This window comes from Sorex fumeus, unplaced genomic scaffold (genome assembly GCF_029834395.1).
Source record: "Sorex fumeus unplaced genomic scaffold, SorFum_2.1 ptg000015l, whole genome shotgun sequence".
In the NCBI taxonomy this organism is placed as follows: domain Eukaryota; kingdom Metazoa; phylum Chordata; class Mammalia; order Eulipotyphla; family Soricidae; genus Sorex; species Sorex fumeus.
The window spans coordinates 2,336,612-2,362,487 of NW_026606072.1; the positions used below are offsets into that span (position 1 = coordinate 2,336,612).

At 50.7% G+C, this 25,876-nt stretch overlaps 1 protein-coding gene across 1 annotated transcript in view; it reads left to right on the plus strand.

The window, feature by feature from the left end:
• The first annotated feature begins 4,691 nt into the window (after positions 1 to 4,691).
• Positions 4,692 to 25,876, plus strand: part of RAI14 (retinoic acid induced 14) — a 143,904-nt gene continuing 122,719 nt past the window's right edge. Inside the window, exon 1 of the mRNA XM_056112118.1 lies at positions 4,692 to 4,851. The gene's annotated coding sequence lies outside the window, so the exon portion shown is untranslated. The remainder of the gene's footprint in view (positions 4,852 to 25,876) is intronic.

Genomic DNA, 25,876 nt, shown 5'->3' on the forward strand with positions numbered 1-25,876 from the left:
TAACAACAAAGTCTCCAATGGAGACGTTACTGGGCCCGCTCGAGCAAATCGATGATCAGTGGGAGGGCCTTTACTTTACTTTACTTTAGGTCTTTGAAATCTGGTGTGTATTTTACATTTATAGCACATCTCCATTGGCACTAATGTCACTTTAAGATTCTTTTTATTTTAATAATGTTTTCATTGTCTTATTATTGGTTGACAGTATTAATGAATTTTAGGGGTTCAGCTTTACCCTTTGCTATATGTTGTCACTCCTCCACCAAAAAGATCTCTGCTCATTCCCCCTATATACTTTAGCCACCAGTATTTATTTTCACCAAGACTAGGAATTAATTCTGTTATTTCTTGCCAATCTATTTGCTTTAGTTAGTTATATGCCACATGAGGGAGACTATCCAGTTATAAATGTTCATTTTCTTATTTATTTTACTTAGCACAGTCACCTCATAATTCATTCATTTGACCCACATGGCATGACTTCATTCTCTTTTAATGGTACATAAGAGCGTTGTATGGAGTATATAGACCATAGCTCTGTACTCTATGACCAGTATCCTGCTGATGGACATTTAGGTGGGTTGGAGTGATAGCACAGTGGCTAGGGCATTTGCCTTGCAAGCGGCCGACCTGGCCAACCCAGGTTCGATTCCTCCACCCCTCTAGGAGAGCCTGGCAAGCTACAGAGAGTATCTCGCCTGCACGGCAAAGCCTGGCAAGCTCTCTATGACGTATTCGATATGCCAAACACAGTAATAAGTCTCACAGTGGAGACGTTACTGGGCCCGCTCGAGCAAAAATCGATGAACAATGGGAGAACGAACAGTAGTCAGTAGTCATGTTTTGACTATGGTGAATAACTTTACTCTGAACACAGAGGATTTTAGAACTAGTGCTTTCACGTCCTTTGTACAAATGTCTAGGAGTAGTAACACTGGATCTTATGGAGTTTGTTTTTTTGTGTATTGTTTAAGGCATCCCCAGCCCATTTTCCACAGAGGTCGCACCAATGAACAAGTGTGATTTCCATGCCTATGTGTGGTGGTGGCTACACACTAAACACTTCCCATTCCTAACCCAGGAGAATCGCTACACAGAGGCAACGCCTTCTCAAGCCTGTCATATCACAGCTGAGATCCTAGTTTCTTAGTCACTTTCATACATGTGGGGGTCTAGAAAGGGCTTGGACAGGGTCTTCTCAAACATCCTGGTCTCATTTGCTAAGCAGGTGCCCAGACCTGCATCTGCGGGGGAAGCTGGAGGTACCCACCCTGGGCTGCCTGCTCCCACCGCTTCCTGGCATGTGCAGAACCATGGTTAAGAGTGAGTTTGTAGGCTACTTTCTTACTAAATTTTGAAAAACAAGGCCAAAGCTATTTTCTTAATTGCTCCCATGTTACAGTTTCCTCCTATTTGAAAACACTTCCCAGAAAATACAGAAGGAAAAATAAAAGCTGCTTTTCTATGAATGTTTGGATTTGGATCTCTCACCTCCTACCCTCCCCAAAGATTATCTCTCTCCAACCATCTGATTGTGTTTTTGTTCTGTTCCCTGGATTGGGCCCAATATCACCACATTCCTCTAAATCAGGCTGCCTCTAACCAGGACCACAAGTTCAGTCAAATCCTGATCAAACTCTAAAAACATTTTGGCTGTGGTGCGTTACCTATCTTGATTTCCTCCTTCAGGGACCGTTTCTTGTTACCCTGACAAGATTTTGTTTGGGTTCCCTGGGTCTTCCAAGTCTGGGGAGAACTGATATGGAGGGTAGATAGATCAAGAAGAAAGAAAAATGATATTTAATTTCAAAAATGAACATTGAGCCCTGCCAATCAATACATTTCCTTTATGGATGGATCCTGTTGAATTCTGGAACCATTCTGAGGTGACAGTCTTGGGAGGTGACAGTCTTGTTAGCATGACAAGACTTCTCGGCTACTACAATTAGAGAAAGATGCTTTGTCTTAAGATGTCTGGACAATATTGCTTGTGAACATGCTTCACAGTTAGTGAACAGGCGGAGAAAGTTCTCAGGGGCGATATACTTCAGTGTTCTTAGTTACTGACTAGAATAGTGGAAGCACATTCAAATATTTGGTGCCATTAGGGAAATTGTGGCCTTTTAGAAGCTATTCTTGGCTCTGTGCTCAGGGGTATCAAGTGCGGTTTTGGGGGTTGAAATGTGCTCAGAGGCACGCCTTACCTGCTGTACTTTCTCTGACTCCTGTAGGTGAAATTCAAATGGAGAGTTAATGAAGAGTGGGGCAAGGAAACTCAAATTTTTTTTGTCTAATTAGTACTATGCTCCAAGACAGAGTTACCTGGAACTAGGAGTGATTCTCTTAGGGAAATGCAACATTTCTTCCCGAAACGATTTCACCCCCTTTCTGAAGGGAGATGGTTGTTTTAATTTCGCTGCGTTCTCTCAAAGCCTTTCCCTGGGTCTGGTCCCCATCCAAGAATGGTGCTCACAGGATATTGAAACCAGTCGGCCTTTCTAAAAGGCCTGAGCCAAAATCCCAAGGAGAAGACACTGTTCCATCCAGCACATTCTGGGTTGGAGACAGGACTCCAAGGGTTGAGCATGTGCTTTGCCTGGTGGGGGCAGACCCAGGTTCAATAAAAGGCACAACCAGAGGCAAACAAAAATTCCATCACTGTCCACTAGTTTACAGGGGTGCAGGGGCCAGAGGGTGGCAGGGCACAGAAGTTCAGCTGTGGTCTGTAAGGGGTGGGGGCTTAGTGTACAAATTTACTGGAGTTCCAGGGAGGGGAGTGCTGGCAAAGGATCTGGGCAGATCAGTGGAACAATGAGACCTCCTCCCACTTCCTCCCCCTAGGATTGGATTTGCAGTATCACAGGTCAGTATGACAAAGAGCAGAGTAAGCACCCAAGACACCCCCAGAGCAGCAGAGCTGATGGGGGGGGGGGGGGGGAAGGCGGGGCTCTGGGAGGTAAGACCAGACAACTATGCAAAGAGGAAAAAGCAAACACTGAACTTCTGCAAGAATACACGGTAGATGACCCTGACTCACACACCACTGTTTAATGTCCGATATTTTTAACTTCAGCTACAGAGTATACCGCTTTTCATTTTCCAAGGCAGCCTGCTCTAATTTGCATGAAGTTCTAAATCCCACCGTCTCCGCCACAATTCGCTCTCCCTCCCTCAGAAATGCAGAACAGGAAAGGCCCGGGAGACGCTATTGTTCCCGGCTCCAAGTGCCCCACCACACACCATTAATAGGCACCGCCTTGGAAAACTAGACTGCAGAAATTGCCCGCGCTGAATAGTAAGAAGTTGTCAGTTCACACTTCTGTTTGCACATGCTTTTATTTGAGCGAGGCGTGAAGGGCAGGGAGGGGATTGTACATCTTCTTAATTCAAACGAGCTCTTCTTCACTTTTTTCGAAGAACTCTCAATGGTTTGATTTAGGAAGGGAAGACCAGCACAGCATTTGCTTTCTCTTGGGCAATTCACCTGTTCAAGCGAAGACAAGCTTGTCTTAGCTCTCGGGAACCGGGGTTGGGGTGGGGGTCCGGCATAGATAAAAAAAAAAAATCTCCACCGTAGGCTGCTCAAGGTAGAGCCCAGAAAAGCACACTAAACGGAACCGTACCAGGGAATTTTACTTCCGTTGGAATCATCTTTTTTCTTCTTTAACTTCAATGGATTACCCCACCCACTCCAAAAGGACTCAAAGTTTCCTGCCCCGAGCAAGGATGAAGAGCGAGGGAGCGAGGGCCTTTGGTGAATGAAACCAGGACTGTAAATTAGCTCGAGTCTAATGAATGGAATAGCCGCCCCCAATTAAACGAGGAGGTGGAGAGCTTTGAAATCCTGCAAAGTAAGGCGTCCTTATTCGAATGCTGGTCTTAGTCAACTGGGGCTCTTGATGTGTGTGTGTGTGTGGGGGGGGGGGGTGGGGGGGTGGTGTGGGGGTGGAGGAATGGGAAAGTGGGGATTCTGGGGGGCGAAGCGGGTCTGGCCTGCTTTGCATTCCAGGCAGGGCTGGGAGGGCGGCCCCGAGATTTGCCTCTCTCACTTCATGGCTGCTGAAGTCTTCGGTGTGACTGCAGGGCAGGGCGACACTTAGGCGGCGACTTTCCTCCGGATACCTGAGGAGTGTTCGGGAAACGGCCTCCGCAGTCCGTGCGTCCCGTCCGGAGCGCGGGAGCACCTTCCAGCTCGCTTTCTGTTCAGGCATTTGCCAGGCACGGAGCCGATTTGATTCTCCCGGGAAGGCAATCGGGCCAGCGCCTTCCCCAAACACCCTCTCGACCCCCAAACGACGTGGGACGTGGACCAGAAAACGGGCGGCGGGTTGGGTGCTGTCTCCGCCGTCCTAACCCCTGGGGCCAGAGCACGGGGGTTTGCCTCCGAACTTCAGGTGCTGAAATGACAGATCGCGGGGACGGGGGGGGGGGAGGACTCCAGTTCCACGCCAGCCAGGACTCCCCCAACCCACCGTAGGGCGCGCAGGCTCCCGCCCCCCCACGCGCGGGGCCCGGGCGGGCGCGCAGGGGCGCGGCGGGGCCCGAGCGCCTCCCGCAGGTCGGGGCCGGAGCGCGGGCGCGGGTCACCTGACTCGCGGAATTTGGGGCCGCGCGGGGTGGAAGGGGAGGAGAATGGTTAGTACCTCCCTTCCCGCTCCCGCGGGATCCGGGCCACGTGGTGGAGCCGCGGCCGCCCGCGCCCCGCCCGCCCGGCCGGCCCGGGAGCCGCGCGCCCACTGACCCCGCGGCGGGGAGGCGGCGGCGCAGGAAGCCGAGCAGGAAGCGAGCCCGGCGGCCGCGCTTTCCTGGGGAAGCGGCAGCCAGCGGGACCCGGGGAGCCGCCTCCATGGGGTGAGTGCGCGGCGCCGCGAGTTGGGGAGGCGTCCCGGAGTGGGGTGCCCGGCCCGTGCCCCGCGTCTTTGTGTCGGGCAGGCGGCGAGGCGCGCGGGGAGCGCGGCGGACTCGGGCAGGAGGCGCCGCCCGCCGGTGGGGGGCGGGGGGGTCCCGCCACCGGCCGCCAACTCGGCGGCACACCTTGAGCGTGGGGGTCGCGCCGGCGAGGAGGGGGATCCGAGCCAAGTTAGGAACCGGGAGGAGTCGGGGCACAGCTCTCCCCGGGCCACCCCGCCGCTCTCCCGGCCACTCTCAGGCCGGGACCGCGGGGTGGCCGCGCAGCGCGCGCCGTGGGAATGAATGACCTGAGCCGGCGGGGCGTGCTGGCAGCGCGTCCCACCTGCCTGGCCGGCTCCGGGGCCGCCCCCGGCCCCCGCTTCTGGGCCCGACCCCGCCTGGCCGCTGAACTTGGAGGAGCCGGCGAAGGAGGCGCGAACCGGGCGAGCGCGGGTCCGCTATTGTTCCTTCTCCGACTCCCGGGAGCCCCGCTCTGGCTCAGGGGTTGCAGGCGAGGCCGAGACGGTGGCCGCCCCGGTGCTCCCCGCCCCTCCGCTCCTAGTCCCAGCCAGGCTCAGCCGCTCCGAGGCGTGGGGATCGGGGATGGGGTATCCCGGGATGCTGGAGTGCGGGGCAGGCCCCGGACTGCGAGCATTTCGGGGGCGGGGCGCGCGCCCGCCCTCTACCCCGACCGACTCCGTTGCAGTGAAAAAGTGGGCATCCCCCCCCCCCACACACACCCCGACACCTTTCCATCGCCGCCGGCTCAGGCAACCTCTTGGTGGAGGTTTAATTTCTGCAATTTGCGGGGACCGTCTGCGAGCGCCGGACTCCGCGCGCTCGGTGTGGGGACCCGGCGACCCCCTTACTGTGGAAGACGGGTGGAGTGGTCCCCGAGCCGGGAGAGGGAGCCGTGCGTGCACTGCTTAGACGTGAGCTCCTGGAAGCCTTGGTTTGGAGCTCTCAACTCCAGACTGGAGCGCCTCCAAGGAGCCCGGGCTCCGCGCAGCTTTACCTCCCGCGCGCCAAGGGGGTCAGATGTGCGCGCTGGAAGCCGCCCCCCGCCACCAGCGACCTGCCCCGACCACGGTCTCGCCGGTGGTTTTAGTTGGGTCTCGGCTTTCCTTCCGCGGGGAGGACAATATCAGGCTGCCCGGGATGGCGAAACCTTGCCAGTTCCCCGGAGAATATGATCTCCGGGCTGGAAGGGGCTGGCGAAGGAAATGCTTTTGTCCATAGGATGGACTTGGACGAAGCTTGTCGTAAGCCGGAGAATCTCCCCTCTTTGAGGTTTGGAGTTTGGAGTAGACGTTATTGCCTGGCCCGGAAGGTGGATTTGAGTTGCCCCGTTCTCAGAGTCCGGGGTCCTGTACTCAGGTGTGTTTGGGATGAACGTAATCTGATCTTGTTTTAAAGAGGTGGGGGGGGGGGGGGCTTTCCTGTGCTTCAGTCCCCCTCCAGCCGGAACCCAGCATCTAGAGCTTGTAAACAGCTTTTCTGGTTCTTCCGATTTTCAACAGTGTTTGCATAACATGGACTAGAAGAGAGGTCCCCGGCTGGAGTTTTGCAGGTTTTTCATTTCTGTTCACTGAGATGCTTTTATGAGTAATTCGTTTACGGTATCGTTTGCTCGCCTTGGATTTGTTTAACGACTTTTGTGGGGTGGAGTGGATGTCACCCGGGTAAAACATCTTATTACTATGATGTGGTGACGTTGAATGAAGAGAATGGGGGCCGGACTTGGAGGTTGGATGGGGCTTGATACAGTGTTCCCGCCTAGTGCAGCCCCTGACAATGAAGTTCTGTGTTTAGACTGGGCGCTGGGGAGGCAGCACACTCCAGATCACCCACCCTTTAAAGACGAGGAAGGTGCGTGGGGCAGTGGGGTAAGGAAACTGGACCTGGGATTTAGTGGAATTTGATAGAGGAGCTTTGTTCATTGCTCCCTTTTCTTTCAATATAAAAACAAGTATAAAATACTGCGAACAAAAGGCTGTAGGTCAATTTCCATGACCCACGCTGAAGAATTTCTGAGCTGTCAGTATTTGTTCCAGTAACCCTTGTATATAGCCCACCCCCCAGTAAAAATAAATTGCACTCAGAAAAAATTTTAGCCATCCTTCTTCCTCCACCTTGATCCCCAGGTTAAGATTCAGTAGGAGTTAGTATAAATGGTTGCCCAGCCTTGAATGGTATGTACCTGCAAATGTCACAGTGTTGAATGTTGCATGTGGTTAAATTTATGTGTATGTGTATATATATGTATGTATATATATGTATATGTATGTATATATATCTATATATTATAGATATACACATTATAAGACACTTCTTATCCATTTTCCATAATTGCTACACCGTATTTGATGGGGTTCAGGCAGTAGGCAACAAATCATAGAAAGAAATATATAAATATATGCCTCTCGGAGAGCCAGGAAAGCTACCGAGAGTATCCTGCCCACACGGGCAGAGCCTGGCAAGCTCCCCGTGTCATATTCTATATGCCAAAAACAGTAACAACAACAGTTCTCAGTCCCCTGACCCTGAAAGAGCCTCCAATTGTTGGGAAAAGATGAGTAAGATGAGGCTGCTAAAATATCAGGACTGGGAGGAATAGAGACGTCACTGGCACCCGCTCAAGTACATCGTCGAACAACGGGATGACAGTGACAGTGATACAGTGATAAATGTATATATTTGCATGCATAGCTTGAATGTTTTAAAAAAACTGTCCTGTTTCTGGAGTATATGTAGATCTTTAACTGACACAGAAAATTCTAATATGTGAATAAGTTTTGTATACTCATTCCCTCACCAAGAGACAAAAGTGTTTCCAGTTATTCCTAGTTTCAGACTCTTCCTTTGCTGAGGACAGTGAATTCGTTTCCACTGTGCACTTCACGAGACAGTGCTACAATAAACAGGAGCTTTCCTTTCCTGTGCACTGGCTTCTCTTGTCACACCCTGACACAGTTTTCCCTGGGGGTGAGAATTGAACTTACACGCATGAGTTGATGTGCTCTGCCAAGGAGCCATGTACAGGCCAACACACTTGGGCGGTAATTCAGGAGGGGTGAGTGACCATGCTGGGGAAAGGGAGCCTGGGTCATGGTACAGATTTCTTTCTGTCCACAGCAAATGTGCACGGGGCATGTAAGGTCTCTCTTGCTTATCTGTTGAAGGAAAATTTGAAATTGATCCATTTCTGGCCCCGTTAAGTTCTGAATTCTCAGAATTCTCTGAGTTGTCCATTACTGTGAGAAAAAAAAAAGTAGGGCAGCTAGGCCTGAGACACGGAACAGGGGTTAAGGCACCTGAGGTGTATGGTGATCCCGGTACCACCTGGTTCCTCAAGAAGCCATGGAACAGAGCCAGGAATTACCTCCCAAGCACCGTTGGATGTGCCCTAAAATCCCCTTCTTCCCCAAAAGGAAAAGTAGAGCTGGGGCAATAGCCCAAGTGGTGGTGCTATTGCGTGTACGCGCTCTGTCGCGTGTGAGCGACTCCTAAGAGAGTTCAGTCCTGGGTGAATAGACATCTGCCTTGCACACGACCCACTCATGTTCGATTCCCGGCATCCCATATGGTCTCTGGCCAGGAGTAATTCCTGAGTGCAGAGCCAGGAGTAACCCCTGAGCATTCCCTGCGTCCAAAAACCGAAACAGAACAAAAGAGAGTTTGATCCTGGTGCTGCCTGGCACCGTGCCCCCAGCAGTTGTAGGCATAGCCCTGGTGGTCTCTGCTTGCCCTGCCCAGCATTGCCAGTTTTGCCCCTGAACACAGCCAGGCCCAAGCACTGAATTGTGGGGCCAGCATCCCCACACCAAACATTGTTGGGGGTGACTCTGCCCCCCACCCCCCACTGCAGCGTGTGACCCCGGGAAAGGCCTCTTCCTGAGAAAGGTTGAGAGAGGAGATGAGAAGTGTGCTGACTGCTGAGACGCCTTTTCTCGGCCAGGCCAGGGCCAGCTGCCCTCATCCTGCTCTTCCTCGTTTCTTCCTTGATAAGACTCAGGGATTTGTGTAAACACTGACAAAGGCATGTTCTGGTTCCTAAGAATTTGTGAAAATATGGCAGGGGGTGAATGACATTTTGCCCCAAATTGTAACCCCTTAGTCTGGAAACAATTTAAAACATTTAAACATTTGGGGTTACTCATTAGTCCTGCATCCTGCTGGGCCCTATGCCTTGCCTGTGGAGGCCCTGAATTAGGTCTCCTACAGCCATTCCTGTCCCCTACGGCCCCCAACAGGGCCAGAGGGGCCCTGGTGGACCCCAGACCCTGACCTCTATCACATCAGCAACCTGACCATGGTCCACACAGCGGGAGCCAGAACCCTTGAGCTCTCTTTGGCCCCCACGCCCTCCAAAGAAGCTCATTACAGCTCACTACAGAGGATCTCTTTCCTGTCCTATGCCACTATCTGCTATTGTCATATTTGAGGGGAAAGTAATTGTGGGTGTTTACTCTCACTTGGAAAACCAGTCATTGGTGGTTATGCCAACCCGTCTCTGTCCCATTGACCACTTTCAGGGGGGCTCTCCTGTGGGATGCAGTGAAATGCTGTCTGCCTGTGATCCCAGGTGAGCCCGAGGTCCGCTCATTTCACCGAGAACTGGTGGACTCCGAGGCAGGGCTGGCGCCCGGCCACCCGCACCCGCTGGATCCTGCTTCCCAGAGACAGGATTTTTCATTTTTACTTTTTGGCCAGTGGAATTGAGCTGCCCCAGCTCACAGGGAGGCTTCCCGTGAGGAGCCTCTTCCCCCCTTCACTCTCCCTGCCCTTCTCCAGCCTCTCAGGCTGAGGGGCAACAGGCTACGTTTCCTGAGAGGGAGCAGAGCGCAGGCTGGATGCAGGGACAAGGCTGAGCCTTGAGGGAGGGACTCTGTGGCCCATGGGGCGGCAGCTGCAAAGACCAGGGGACGATGCCCGGTGGGTGACGCCAGCCCGTCCTGATGCTCAGCAGACTGAAGCGGACACTGCCAGACGCTCACTGCAGGACCATCTGTCTTGGAGTTGCCGCAGAACCATCTGTCTTGGAGTCTAGGTGGCCAGGTCACTGTTGGGAACACTGTGGGATTCCCTGGGGAACAGGCCTGGAGGAGGATTCAGTGGTGATGGCGGATCCCTGGGTCAGGACCGGGGATGGCTTAGAGGACCTGGGGCGGGGGATGGGGGGTTACTGATTTCCCTCTCTTCTTCTCTTCCCTTTGTTGCTGCTATTGCAGTGATCGGGGGGCCTCACCCTCCTGGTGTAGCACTGAGACACTCGTTTTCAGAACTCAGTGGGGGTAGCACATTCAAGCATATTTTCGACTGTGATGTTTACCGAAGGGTGTGCCATTTTAATTATGCTCACTGAAGGTGGCCCTTCTGCTTTTTATGTAGTGCTTTCTGAGATCAGATTTGTTGTGGCCCTTCACATGTCTGGCTGTGGTGTGTCAGATATCACACACTCTGCTGAGAGGCACATGTGGGTGGCACTGGGGATAGAACTCATGACCTCTGGCTTGCAAGACACATGTGCTCTTTTTACCACTGAGTCATCTCCAAGAACTCACTTTACAGCTGAGCTCAAGGCCGAGGGGAATGAAAGGATAAACTCTTGGCAAGTGACCACTGATAGAGATGTGAGCCTTAGTCCTGGCTGCGCACAGCTCAGGGCTTCTAAACGCATTTTTGATTCATATGTGGACCCTCCCCTTGGAAGTCTGAGATGTAGCAGTAGAAAGGAACTGTTGCCCAGGGGGACTGCCAGGGATTTGGGTAACCATGTCGGGGATGAGGGGAGAGTCCCAGGTGAAGCTGATGGCATTGAGCAGAGATGGAGGTCAGGCAAAGAAACCGAGCACTTAGCATCCCGTTGAGTGAGCACCCTGCTGAGCAAGCACCCTCCCAGCCTGCAAGTGCTATGCACGGGTGCCACGTTTCTGACCTGGACAGGCCAGTTTTCAGAACATCTCCTGTGTAAGTGGACATGCCAGTGACTGGTCATTTTTCTCTATGAGGGTCTGCGGAACCAGAGGCTCGGGGCAGAGTTGCATGTTCTATTCCCAAAGACAGGCAGCCTGAAGAAACATCCAAGCATCTTCCCAGCCCAGACACTGGGCCTGGCCGCGAGGGCACAGAAGTGACCTTGGGGGGTTCCACACAATTGTGTCAGGAGGTCGCCTCCTCTGCCGAGTCCCTGCCTTGGCCTGGTCCACATCTCCAGGGTGTACTTTTCCTTGAATGCTTTCAGAATCTTTTTGAGTCTTTGTTTAGAAGCGTAAAACTCCTTAGCAGGTGAACCTATAGACTATATTTTTTTGGTGAGGGGGGCAGTTTGGCCACACCTGATGATGCTAAGGGGTTACTCCTGACTCTGCACTCAACAATCTCTCCCTGTGGGCTTGGGAGGACCCTATGGGATGCTGGGAATCGAACTTGGATTGGCCGCATGCAAAGCAAGTGTCCTACCTGCTGTACGATCATTCCTGTCCTCTTTTTCTCTTAAAAGTTTCACTATTCTTTGTTTTGTTTTGTTTCATAAACTCATTTTGTTTTTCTTTTTGTCTTGGGGCCACACCTGGCTGTGCTCTGGCTTTCTCCCGCTCTGCACTCAGGAATCACTCTGGATGGTGCTCGGGGAGCCTTCTGGGGAGTTGGGGATTGAACCTGGGTCTGCTGCATGCAAACTAAGCAGACAACCTGTTGTACTGTCTCTCTGGCCCCCTGCGTCTTGTTCCTCAGAGCTGTTTCTAATTGGCCCTCCCTTCCCTTGTCTCGATGACTGGAAATCAAATACACACAAACACACACACGCACACATGCACACACTTTGTTGTGGTTCCTTTAGTTGTGGTACTTGTACTTAATGCTTGGCAGTGGAGTTCGCTGAGACACTCACATGGCTTTTTAGCTCTCTGGAGCTGCAGCGTCCAGCCAGCAGAGCTACCAGGATTTTTGGTTTTTGAATTTTATTTTATAAAGGTAGTTCACAATATTCGATTACATTTGCTATTCAAACACCAAGCCCACCATCATTACACCTTCCCACCACCATATTTGGGATGTGTCCTTGCCAAGCCCCAATCCCTGTCCCAAAGCACAACCGAAATAATATATTTTGTATTGTTTGTTATGGAAAACTGCTGAAAATGCTACAAAAAAAATATCCATAGAGGAAATAGTGTGAAGATCGTTCTATTTTGGTAGGGGCCATTAAGACCTTCTTTAGGATATCACATGGGGCTGGAGCGATAGCACAGCGGGTAGGGCGTTCGCCTTACAAGCGGCCAACATGGCCGACCCGAGTTCGATTCCTCCGCCCCTCTCGGAGAGCCTGGCAAGCTACCGAGAGTATTTGATATGCCAGACACAGTAACAACAAAGTCTCCAATGGAGACGTTACTGGGCCTGCTCGAGCAAATCGACGATCAACGGGAGGGCCTTTACCTTTACCTTTAGGATATCACAGGGGCTGGAGCAATAGCACAGCGGGTAGGGTGTTTGCTTCGCAAGCGGCCGACCCGGGTTCAATTCCCAGCATCCCATATGGTCCCCTGAGCACTGCTGGGGTAATTCCTGAGCGCAGAGCCAGGAGTAACCCCTGTGCATTGTCGGGTGTGACCCAAAAAGCAAAAAAAAAAAAAAAAAAAAAAAAGGATAAAGGATATCACAAATATGTTAAAGGTTGAGTGACTTAAAGGTTGAGTGACGTGAACTTTCCTATCTATATCGGAAAAAAATATATGCATATATGTATAGATATATTTCCCTCTATGATTGGTTGCCTACTATTTGAACTCCATCAAATGTGGTGTGGTAGGGAGTGTCTTATGATGTGTTATTTATTTATTTTTGCTTTCTGGGTCACACCTGGCAATGCACAGGGCTTACTCCTGGTTCATGCACTCAGGAACTACTCCTGACAGTGCTTGGGGGACCATATGGAATGCTGGGAATTGAACCCGGGCTGGCCGCATGCAAGACAAACGCTCTGCCTGCTGTGTTATCGCTCCAGCCCCAAATTTTTTATTTTTAAAGGAGCAATGTACTTATGCCCCGAACTTTCTTCATCAGTCAGCGCACTTGACCCGTACTCTGAGACAGATGCTCTCTGTTTGGTCCCACGTCCATGGTGCCGTTGGTTACTCCCTGATGCTTTCCCTCTAGAGTCTGTTTTAAAAGCTAAAAATGATTTCCTCCTCCTGCAGCCTGTATCCCGGCCAATCTGTCGCCAGCTCTGTGTCTGCCTGTGTCTTATTTGCAGTAAGCTTTTCTTTCTTCCTGTCCCTTAAGACAACCTATGATTATTTTAAGTGTATACCCTTTGGTGTGAATCTCACTGCATTGAAAGCTGGGTCTTTTCTATCCAGGTTTAAAAACAACTGAAAGGACAAACTCCCAGTCCCCATCCCAGGTGACTGCTGCAGCTCCAGGTGTCCAGGGGACCTTATCCTGATGGTCCCTACTGTAGCTTCAGGTCCCTACTATAGCCTCAGGTGGGTCCTTATCCTGGTGATCCCTGCTGCAGCCTCCGGTGACCCTTGTAAGCCACGTTGCTTTTGTGTGTGGCATCTGGAGCAAAAGCCCCAGCACCCCTCACCTCTAATCCTATTGTGGGGTGAAATGTTTTAGGGTCTGCTACTAGTAGTACAACATGGGTACTTTTGATTGCTTTTAATTAATTGCAGTGTCTCACATCTTGCCACTTGGAGAGAGTTGTTCTACTGGATATTAGAATCGTTTTTTGATTTTGGCTCATACCCATCAGTGCTTGGGGGTCCCTCCTGGTTCTGTGCCTGGGGATTGCTCTCAGCAGTGCTTGGGCCCTGGGGTGCCGGAATTCGGGGCTGCTGCCTCCTAGAAAGCTTGTGTTCAGCCTTTGAGCTGTCTTTCCAGCACTTGATTTTGATTTTTCTTTTTCCTGTGTGCTTGTGGGAAGAGTTGGCATGCACCCACCGGTGCTTAGGGGCTACTCCTAGCCCTGTGCTCAGGGGTCACTCTGGGTGGTACTGGGGGACAAAATAATTTATTTTAAGTGGGATAGGCTGGGGTGAGGGGGGGTCACACCTGGCAGTGCTCAGGGCTTACTCCTGGCTCTGCACTCAGGTCACTTCTGGATGGCTCAGGGGACCATATGGGATCCTGGGGATAGAAATAAAACCTAGCCCCAGAATAATTTTTTTGGCTTTTTGGTTCACACCCAGCGGTGCACAGGGGTTACTCCTGGATCTGTGCTCAGGAATTACTCCTGGTGATGCTCGGGGGACCATATGGGATGCTGGGAATCGAACCTTGGTGGCCGCGTGCAAGGCAAACGCCTTACCTGCTGTACTATTGCTCCAGACCCCAGAATAAATTTGTAAGGAATGGTAGTGTCCCATGCATGAAGAAAATATTAAGTATCTGAAAGTTCTGATTTTCCGAATTATCACCACACATGGACACTTTCACTTGGATCTGTAATCCTGTGCGGCAACTGTCTCCATGATTGGACAGCAGTTGGAGCAAAGCGCGCGTCATCTAAAAGGCCCTGTCCCCCAGCACCACCAGGTGCCTGGAGATCTTATGATACATTCTAGTCCCTAGTGATATTCTTGGCTCCGTTCTCCTGCCTTTAGCCAGTTTCATGGGTTTTTACCCTCACCTTTCAGTAAGCCTCAGAGAAGTGCAATAGTAACTCAAAAGCTTCATCTCAAACCAATTATATATGATATAATGGAGATGCCCACTCTAGGCATACAGATCTGCTCTTCTCTCTGCTCCGGCACAAGCACAGTAATCTTGAAGAACCTTCTCCCCTTTCCTGTAGGCAGAGTTGGGTGTGGTCCACGTGTCAAATCCTCTGTGTGTGTGGCCTGCAGTTGGGCTTTCATGCATTTGAGTCAATAGAGTATAACTTGCCTTTCCCTTCTTCTCTCTCAGCTCTTCAGTGACCCTGTTTTCAGCCTGTAAACCCTCCTGGCGATCTCTTATAGTCTAGTTCTTCCTCTGGGAGAACCCGGCAAGCTACTGAGAGTATTCCACCCACACGGCAGAGCCTGGCAATCTCCCCGTGGTGTATTCGATATGCCAAAAACAGTAACAATAATGGGTCTCATTCCCCTGACCCTGAAAGAGTCTCCAGTGTGGCACTGTTGGGAAAGACAAGTAAAGAGAGGCTGCTAAAATCTCAGGGCTAGGATAAATGGAGATGTTACTGGTGCCCGCTCGAGCAGATCGATGAACAATGGGATGACAATGATAGTGATACAGTGAAACCCTCCTGGCAACCATCAGGGGCTGTGTGTTGGTAGGTTTATGTGTATGCATGAGTGGATTGTGGGAGGGAAATAGAGTCAGTCTTCTTTTGCTCGATCATTGTGTGTGTGTGTGTGTGTGTGTTTGTGTGTTGGGGGGTATGCCAGGAATTGCACTTAGGAACTCTTATCTGTAAAACATGTGCTAGGTAGACCACTGAGCCACCTTGCCGGCCCCTTATGTTATGTTCAAGGGTGCACAAGTGGAGATGCCGGCTTCTTATCTGTAAGAAAACGGTTGGAAAGCAAAGACAGAAGGCTGGACGCAGGAACATCACGTTTGAGCAGCAGTACTTGGCTGGTCCCCGGTCCTCTGCGCAGCACCAGCACGGAACAGCCTGGCTGCTAATGGAAACACCGGGGAAGGCTTTTCCATTTGTTCTGCCAAGGCAGTGGCATCGCCCCTCCGGGCTGGCACCAGAGGTGATGAGCCTGGGTGCAGTCAGGGTGGCAGCCTTCTCCGCAGGTGTCTTGTTTGGACTGAACTCAGAGTGACAGCGTGTTTGCGTGTGGAATCCTCACCCTCTTCCAGGATTCGCTGCCCAGAGGCTCCTTGGATGGAGCTTTCCCCTCCCACCCTCCAGTTTTTTCTTACTCATTTCTTGCCTGAGTTCAGAATGCCCTGGGCTCTGTGGAGCGACAGCGAGGCCCAGCCCATGGTCGCCACACACGCCCTCACCCCCCCTTCAACCCAGTTCCCCTGTACCCCTCCTGTTTGTTTCAGGGACTTGCTTTTCTTCTTCTTTTTTTTCCTTTTTGGGTCACACCTGGCTCTGCACTCAGAAATTACTCCTGGCAGTGCTTGGGGACCATATGGAATGCTGGGAATCGAACCCGGATCAGCTGCGTGCAAGGCAAACTCCTTACCCGCAGTGCTATCACTCCAGCCCATTTTAGGAACTTTCTTTTGGCGGGGGTGGGGGGGCAGTGTCAGTCCAGTGCTCTTCACCAGGTGGGTGACTGGCTCCTGCTTCTGGCTGAAAGCAGTCCAGAACACCCAGGCTGGGCTTTCTCAGGGCAGGTCTGCGTGGTTGGAGGCCTGGGAGATGCGGAGCAGCGGAAAAACTGCCCCCCAGCAGCTACCTCAGCCCCGTAGAACTCCCAGAAGAACCTAGTTCACTTCTCTGGGTTCTTGGACTGATTGTGGCTTTCCTCTTTCCCTCCCCTCCCCTCCCCTCCCCTCCCCTCCCCTCCCCTCCCCTCCCGTCCCCTCCCCTCTCCTCCCCTCCCCTTCCCATTTCCCCCTTTTACTTTGCATTCCTGTCCCCTTCACTTTCCTTTCTCCTTTCACCACCTTTGATTTCTTCTCCCTTTCCCTGCCCTCTCTCCTCCCCTGTCCCCCATCCCCTCAACTCTGAAAACCCCATTGTTCTGACTCTCAGTCCCTGCATCAGCACCGACCTTTCCTGGGTAGTCCGTTGCACAGTTTTCCGGGGGCAGAGCGGCAGGCCGTAGAATGTGGGATGCTGAATGTGGGATGCTGATTTTTTTTGAAGTCAAAGCAGACCCCTCAGGCCCAGTGATCCAGGGAGCCTGAAAGGAAGAACCCAGACCCAAGGGGAACTGGTGGCCCTGCTGCTGGATTCGAGGCCAGGCTGGGAAGCTTGGACTAGAAATCACCTTTTGGAGATGATGTTAAAAATCACCTGCATGCAGGGGCGATGCGGGGACTTCCTCAGTCCAGTAATGGTTCTGTGTTCCAGAGTGGCTTGTTAGATTGAGCCCATGCAGTTGAAACTGGATGGGTTTGCGGCATGAGGTGACCTCAGAGCTTTGGTGGGCTAATAAGGGTGTGAGGAGCAGATGTGGCCCACCAGATCGTAACCTTGGCTGGACTTCCGCCACCCTGGGCAGTGCTGCTGCCTCTGACTGGTTCCTGGACCTCCATCGGTCAGCTGGATTTTTTTTTTAATTTTGTAAAGAATGATGTATTTGTTTCTCCAGAGAAATGTCATTTTGTGAATAAAGGTGAGTTGTGGATATGTTCTGAAGAGGGTTTTCCTACAGGATTATTATGCTGCACTATCGGAATGACTTCTACAGCTTGAAAAGAATGTGGTTGTTGATTGTCTTTGGGGGGGGGGAGTGAGCTCTGAGTATTTTGGAAGGGATTCCTTCCCGAATGACACAATCACCTATTATTTGATTGTACGTTTTTGGTGGGGAGATTTCCTAAGCAGTGCGTGTCCTCCAGCCCTTTGATCTGTCTCCCTAGTCCTTATCTGGATCCTTTTAATAAATCTCTCCCCTACTTAATTCATAGACGGAAAGACTTGCATGCAAGCACTGAACGCATCATGTTCAGTTGAAATTGCTTGTTTGTTTGCTCCTTCATTCATTACTATCTAGTTTACTAATCAGTAAAAGCCTCCTCTTAATGGATTCAGTGACGTTCGTACCACCTGCCTCTGCATGCCACCTATGAGTTCAGTTTTGAATGCTAAACTGCTCTTAACTCAGAATTCCTGGTGTTTACTTTTCAAATAATATTAATACTAATGTGTGCAACTTTGCTTTAAACGAAGTTCTCTTTCCTACTTTCCCTGCAGACCCTGCTGCATTCATGTCCCCGTTGTGCTCTGGGACTTGATGACAGATGTCGGTCGGGGAGACAAGAGGTGGAGGGATGAGAGACAGTCTGGATGGTGATATGATTCTGTGAACCTGGCGGGTGCTCGGAGCTCAGTGCTCTTGCTTTGGGGCTCTTTCTGGGGGGCGTGTTCTGGCTTATGCGATGTACTAAAATTCACACATCTTTCTTGGAGGAGAGTTCAGGTTTGGAACCACAAGCAGCGGTGCTCAGGGGTGTTCCCCATACTTTGGAGACTGGCCATACGTGGTGCTGGGGTTGCCTTACCCTGCCTCAGCTAGCTGCTTGCACAGTAAGTGCATTCCCTCCGGTACGCTCTGAGCCCTGAAATTCAGATGCTGCAGTGCACAGCACCCGTGAATGTGTCTGTATTTGGCGATGAGGCGTTGAACGAGGGAAGTAAGGCAGATGCAGCTCTTTTATGGTGAGGCCTAATCCACAACACAGCGGGTGACCTCCTGTACTGTCTCCTCCACCCCCACTGGACTAGATTTTTGCCCTTCAGAACTGTAAACTGTTGGGGAATCCCTTCCCCTGCACTCCTGCCTGGCCTGCACCCTCGCATGCTCACTATACCTAGCCCTGGTGGTGCTCCGGGGCTGTTCCTGGCTCTGTGCTCAGGAGTGACCCCTATTGGTGTTTGGGACTGTTGGTGGTACCAGGGATTCAGATCAACGCTGCAATTGCGTGCAAGGCCAGTGCCTCCCTGACCTCCTGTTTGGGCTCTCCAGCTCCTAGGAAGGTTTTATGGAAGACAAATGGGAAACATGTCAGAACGAGAGCTGGCTTATCCAGAGAGAGGAGGGAAGCCAGTTAGTAAAGAAAACTAAACTCCGAGTTGGAATGGAGCTGTCAGTGTGGTCACGGTCACGGTCCTCCCGTTGTTCATCGATTTTCTTGAGCGGGCCCAGTAACATCTCCATTGGAGACTTTTGTTGTTCCTGTGTTTGGCATATCCAATACATCACGGGGAGCTTGCCAGGCTCTGCCGTGCGGGCGAGATACTCTCGGTAGCTTGCCGGGCTCTCCGAGAGGGGCGGAGGAATCGAACTCGGGTCGGCCATGTTGGCTGCGTGCAAGGCAAATGCCCTACCCGCTGTGCTATCGCTCCAGTCAGTGTGGTAAAGAACATACATTTACATACCCTCCTGGAGCAGGGGGCGAGAGAGAGTTGACTTGCTTGCAAGAGGCTTTTGGAGCTGTCTTGCAGATAAGAGTGGTCTTGACATGGAGAAGGACTTTGAACTCTGGTGGTCTTCCCTCCATCTTATCAGGCCCTTTGTTCCTCCTGAATCGCCTGTCTGGGTTTTGACCGGATTCTTCCATTGAGCATCATGGGGCTGGCTTCTTTTGAGATGGTTTCTTATCTCTAAACATTGCTTGTCTTTATGACTTCCTGAAATCCATTGCCAAGCCCCTTCACCCCCTTCTCAACTGCCTTTATCCTCATGTACCTGCCTTGAGTGTGTACCCCCTGACATAGTGAGCTTGGGGAGAGCCCCCACCTGGCAGGAAGGACTTTCTCCTCCTTGAGAAGCTCCCTGCCCAGAAGTAAGAGTCTCTCAAGGGGCCTAACAGGGAAGGTCTGTTGCCAGCTTTGGAATCCTTGAGATGTTTCCGGGCCTCTCCAGGCTCACACTGACAGAGAACTCAGCCTTAGCCTCATGCCCAGGGTGGGGTTAGCTCATTGTGGACCTTCCCTGTCTGTCTGAGCACATGCTTGCGTCATGCTGCATGGGTGTCATGTTGAAGAGGAGAGGGGAGGTTGCCCCAGAGGATCTCAGCAGGCCAGTGAGTGTTGTTTCTGCTTTCTCGGGGGGCCCTGGGCGTGGACTCAGTCTCTGTGTGGCTTACTGATGTTGTCCTTCACCTCCTTGCATTTGGGACACAGGAGAGCCTTGCTGAGGCCACCGGTGAAGTCTGAGTGCCATCTAGATGCTAACCCATCATGGTCCGACACTCTAGATTTAAATTTTTTTTTTAATTTTTAAAGATTTAAAATTTTTATTTTAATGAATCATTGTGAGATACAGTTACAGATTTACAAACTTTGGTGACTACATTTCAGTCAAACAATGTTCGAGTACCCATCCCTCCACCAGTACCCATTCTCTACCACCAATGTTCCCAGGATCCCTCCTGCCACCCCCATCCCATCCCTCCCACTGCCTCTGTGGCAGGCACATTACCTCTTACTTTCTCTCTCCTTTTGGGTGTTATGGTTTGCAATATAGGTACTAAGCAGCCATCATGTTTGGCCCATAGTCTACTTTCAGCAGGCATCTCCCATCCCGAGTGAGCCCTCCAACCATCATTTACTTAGTGGTCTCTTCTCCATCCACCTGCCTTTTTCCCCAGCACATGATCCTACATTTTGATTCATGAATACGAAACAGGAAGGAAGGTGGGGTGGGAGAGGACTGGGAAAGAGTTTCTCAGAAGTACTAGAGAAATTGTCCTATCCCTTGTTCTGGATTAGCCCAGACGCATTTTCTTTGGAGATGCTGATTCTGAGGTACTGACCAAAAAAGGGTGGACTGTACCTAGAGCAACAAAAGAATGTGTAAGAGCTGGAGTGGTTGCTGAGAATTCAAAGGGTTGGGGGGGGCAGTTTAGTTTGGGAGAAGCTTGGCAGAACCAACTTTGCAAAGAGAAGCAGGGTGCTTTCCCCATCCGGGCGTTGCCTGTATCTCAATCTGAGATATCGGATCCTCTTCTTTTTACTTTGTGGTATTCCTCTCCCTCTGTAGAAGCCCACATTCTCTCCCCAACCCTTTCTGTTTGGGGGACTCCCCTGGCAGTTCTCAGAACTTATTCCTGCTCTGTGCTCACAGATCACTCTTGGAACTGCTCTGGGTATCATATGTAGCATTGGGGGTCAAATGGGTTTGCTGCATACAGGTCAAGCACTTTGAGCTCTGGACTAACTTTCTAGCATCCCTACATCCTCCCTTGAACGTATCTCTCCACACTCATATTTCCCTGAATAAAACTATTTTACTTTGCTGATCCCTTAAATTATTTTCTGTGAGAGCAGACATCAAGTTGGAAAAATCTGGGAGATGTTAGGACGGATTTTCCTATTCCTTTATTTTAACAAAGTATTTTGCTTTATTTTTTAATTGAATTACAGGGAGATACACAGTTGCAAAGTTGTTCATGATTGAGTTTTAGTTATACAGTGTTCCAACACCCATCCCTTCACCAGTGTATGTGTCCTATCACCAGTGTCCCCTGTTTCTCTTCCACCTTTGCCTGCCTCTATGGCAGACACTTTTCTTCTCTCTCTTTCCTTTTGGGCATTAGGGTTTGCAATACAGATACTGAAAGGTTATAGAGTCTATTCCTATAACTACTTTCAGTGCTCAGTTCTTGTCCAGAGTGTTCATAACTATTATTATTATACTAATTCCTTTTCTACCCCAAATGCCCTCTGCCCCCAACATACTTGTGGCAAGCTTCCAACCAAGGGCCAATTCTCCTGGCCTCTGTTTTTTTTCCTGTTTTTGGATATTAGCTTCATGCTATTTTTTTTCAATATCCCACCAGTGAGTGCTATCATTCTATGTCTGTGCCTCTCCTACTGACTCATTTCACTCAGCATGATATGCTCCACATCCATCCATTTATAAGCAGATTTCATAACTTCAGTTTTCCTGGTGGCTGCATAATATTCCATTGTGTAGATGTGCCGTAATTTCTTTAACCAGTCCTCTTTTCTCAGGCACTCGGCTTTCTTCTAGATTCTGACTATTGTGAATAGTGCTGCAGTGAACATAGGAGTACAGATGACATTTCTGCATTGTGTTTTGGGGCCCCCAGGGTGTATTCCCAGAAGTATTGCTGGGTCAAACGTGAGCTCAATTTGTGGTTTTTAAAGGTATGTCCATACTGTTTTCCAAAAAGGCTGGACCAGTTGGTATTCCCACCAACAATGAAAGAGAGTCCCTCTCTCCCCGATTTTCCTGTTCCTGGGAGAGTAATCCCTTGCTCCGGCTTGAGGCCCTGGCTCCCTGAGATCTTGGGTGATGGAGATCAGCTAACTAGGCTGTTTAGATCAAGTGGAACTTGGATGCAGTCTGGCTGTAAGGGTACATGTCGAGCACAGAGCCAGGGGTAGCTCCTGAGCACTGTTGGGTGTGGCACCAACCCTGCAACTTTTTTTTTCTTTCTGGAGAATAGAAGACGGAAACTAAAATAGTTTCATTGAGGGAATATACTAGTGATAGGATAATGTGGCATTCTCCAGAGATCTAAGAAAGACAAGAATGGCTCAAAAGTAAAGGAGAAATGGCAACTCTCCCCTCTCTTGTCCATCGCCATCACCACTCAGAGCTTGGATTCAGGTGCTTCCTGAGTGGGTGTCACCCCTTGCTGGGTTTGAACTCTAGTGTTCCTGAGTATTTAAAATCTTATTGGGCCACCTTCCTGCTGTCTGACTCCAGTGGGATCCCCGTCCAGGGTTTGGGGCTGGGACTGAGTCCTCTTCAGTTGCGACTTCCTTTTGTTTCCTGTTTCCTCCTGTGCTTTGCAACTTTTTAAGTCATGGGTTCTCTGTAACTGTGAAGGAAAATTTCTGAAGCCTGTTGGCGCGTGTACCCATGCTTGCACACACTCTGGAAGCACCCCTGTATTCTGTGACCTGCACCCACATGGCCATCGGTTCAATTCACCTTCAGGAGAAGCCTTGGCAGTTGACTCTATGGCTGCCAAGCTGTGGGGATGGAGCAGGGAGTATTTTTAGTCTCTGTGTGAGTCTTGTAGGACCGAGCCCTGCTTGCTGATGTAGCGTGTGCTGGATGACGGGTGTGTGCATGCAGATCCCATCAGCCTTGGCGCGTGAACCTCATTCTTCAGTAGCCATGGGTAGTGAAAGCAACTCATTGCTATCCTAAAATTTCAAGTGGAGAGAACTCTCTTCCCATCCACCCGCTCCTGACTGCAGGATTTTGAAAGATTCAGTCAGTGAACACAGTTTCTTACTGCACACATCCATATGGCATAGCTACTTCTAAAATGTCTCTCTGGATTCTGGTTAACACATTCGTGCCGGCACTGCAATCTGCGTGAATTAAACCACATCTCTGTGTGTATCAACATGTTTAATGCCAGTGTCAGCCTCAGATGTGTATGACCCAGTCTAGAACGGTTAGTTCCCTAAACAACACGGAGCATCCAGATTGCCCAAGTAGTCTTAAAAACAAACAAACAAACAAACAAAAAAAAAAGATTTCCGGGCTGGGGGTGTAGCCCAGTGGTAGAACATGTATAAGGATCTGGGTTCAATTTATGTCACCGCACAGTGAGTAGGGCATTTGCCTTGCACGAAGCCAACCAGGCCGACCCGAGTTCGATTCCTCCGCCCCTCTCGGAGAGCCCGGCAAGCTGCCGAGAGTATCTCACCTGCACGGCAAAGCCTGGCAAGCTACCCCTGACGTATTCGATATGCCAAACACAGTAACAACAAGTCTCACAATGGAGATGTTACTGGGCCCGCTCGAGCAAATCGATGAACAACGAGAGGACTGTGCTGTGCTGTACTGTGCCAAAAACAAAGGACAGATTTGGATTTCACCTCTCATTACAAAACCAGAAAACCTGGTGGGGGTGGTAGGAGAACCTTCATGTGCTGACATGCATGGGCCCTGCCAACTCCTAAAACAATCTAAGGGTCATGTGTGGCGCTGGGGTGGGGGAGGGAGGGAGGGTGGAGCAGTCTGAACATAGAAACCTGTTTCCTCCCGGTTCCCCTTCTGTTGCTGCCTGCGGGAGTGTGGCAGTGACGGGGAGTTGATGCCGCCCTCCTGGGCAGTGGGGGGGTTCCACAGTGTACTCTGCTCACACACTCGGTCCCTGTGGTGACACTCTTGGTTGATGCACACACATTATGGTTGAGGTGCTCACACATGTGCTCACTGGGAGGCACACTTCTTGGCCATGGGTGCCTGCATATCTTTTGGGTTGTAGAGCTGACAGCTTCTGTGCCTCTTTATGTGTGACTTACACACACCTAGAGGTCAGTCCTATTTCCAGCCAGAAATCTCTTGCAGAGTGGGGAGGTCACGGACATCAGAGATGCCAGGATCAATCATGTAAGATACATGTGGGGCACGGGGAATTGAACCGATGGCCGTGTGGGTGCAAGTCAGATACGCTGAGACTCTGCTTTAAGTCTTCTGGGCCATCAGTTCCCTGGGACTTAGTGTCTAGAGGAACTGGCTTCTCCATGGACTGCTCTCAGTGTAGGCTTGCCAAACAGAAGTTTCTTGACTCAAGGTAGCCCAGCCTGGGAGTTGGGATTTGGGAATTTGAAGATTCCAGCCCTCCCAGGAAGGGGAGTCCTTGATTTGCTCAGGGGTCTTTCTGGGGAAGAAGGGGTGCCGGCTGGAAGGAGCCTCGCCTTTTTTTCATGGCCCTTGCTTCCCACCAAGCCTGACTTCCAGGTGTGAGATCCATTCCCAGATACCAGGAAAGCAGTGATCTGGCAATAACTTTTATAATCCCAGCTGCAGTTCTTGTTTCTGGAGTAATTTTTTTTCTGTAGGTTTTCAGAACTTTTTCCATCCAAGTGGCCCCTGTCAGCCGAGGACCACCCAGGTCTCACACACCCAGAACCGCATCTCCCGGGAAGACAGTGCCTACCTTCCCCTGCCTGGAAACTTTTGGAATTAGTGGTTTTATTTATTTAATCCTCTTCAAATAAGAGTTTGTATACTTCTCACTGCTTGCTGGGCTAAAATAAAAACAAACAAGAAGGGAAAAAAGAAACATCAAAGAACTAACCAACCACCTGCAGAAACGCTCTCCCCACCTCCAACAGCACCTGACCACCTGAGACATTTTCTTTTCTTTTCTCTCTTTCTTTTGCTCTCTCCTTCCTTCCTTCCTTCCTTCCTTCCTTCCTTCCTTCCTTCCTTCCTTCCTTCCTCTCTGTCTGTCTGTCTGTCTCTCTGTCTTTCTGTCTTTCTGTCTTTTCTTATGGAATCACCAAGATACAGAGTTACAAAGCTGATTGTGGTTGGGTTTTATCGTACAATGTTCCAACACCCATCCCTCAAGGGTTGGAAGCCAGCCTCAGGTGCTGGAGGAGAGGAAGTTGAGGTAGAAAAGGGGCCACTATCACAAAGTTTGGAAATGATCACTCTGGATAAAAACTGAGTGCTGAAAGTAGGTCAAGGAACAAACATGATCACCTCTCAGTATCTGTATAGCAAGTCATAATGCCAAAGTTGGGGATGACTGTGTGTGTTTGTGTGGAGAGAGAGAGGGGGGGGGTGCCACAGACAGACTGAGGGGAGGAGGTGGGAAATGTTGCTTTTTTTCTTTCCCAAAGGAAAAAGGTGAGGGGGGCTTGACGGGGGGGGGGGGGGGGGAGGCGAGAGGGACTTCTTTGGTGACTCTCCAAGCTGGTCTCTGCTCTCTGCATTCTTGCTGCATAAACCTGGCCTCTTGTGATGAGCATATCACCTTCATCAAAGGCTGATTTCAGCTGCGATGGGTGTAGGACCTTGAGCTGGTGGTAGGTTGGGAATCTCTGATCCTTGTATGTCTACTTGGATTCATCCAACCTGTGTTTGTCTTGACATGACCAAGGGCTGTTTCCTAAGTTAGCTCAGCCTTCCCAAGCGTGCTTTCCTGATCCATCTTTCTCAACTCCAGACTCTTAAGCTTCAGTGTGCAACAGAAATGAGAGACATTCGTGCCCCTTGTCTCCGTTTCCCTGGGTCACAGTGGACTTGTAGGCGACTCTTAGCAGAGCAGCCCCGAGTCTTTCCACCGCAGATTAGCTCGGGACCAACTTTGAGAAACAGAGTCCAGGAATTTGCACTCTACCGTTCAAACACTGGGCCGGCCTTCTTGGCATTTAAGTCCTTGGCAGTTAACGGGGTGTGATTCTGATACTGTTTCCAAGGCAACACACCTCCTGTCACTCCTGACAAGGCGGGGCTGATTCAGAAGGGACCTGGGGGAGGCTGCAGCCATGTGGTGACCTCCAGGTGAAGGTCATGGAAGTCCTTTACGACACCAGGGGTCTGGGTCATGCATGCCAGAGCCCAGCCGAAAGTTAGCAGTAATGAAGTAAATAGATTAAGAGCCCGAGAGTCTT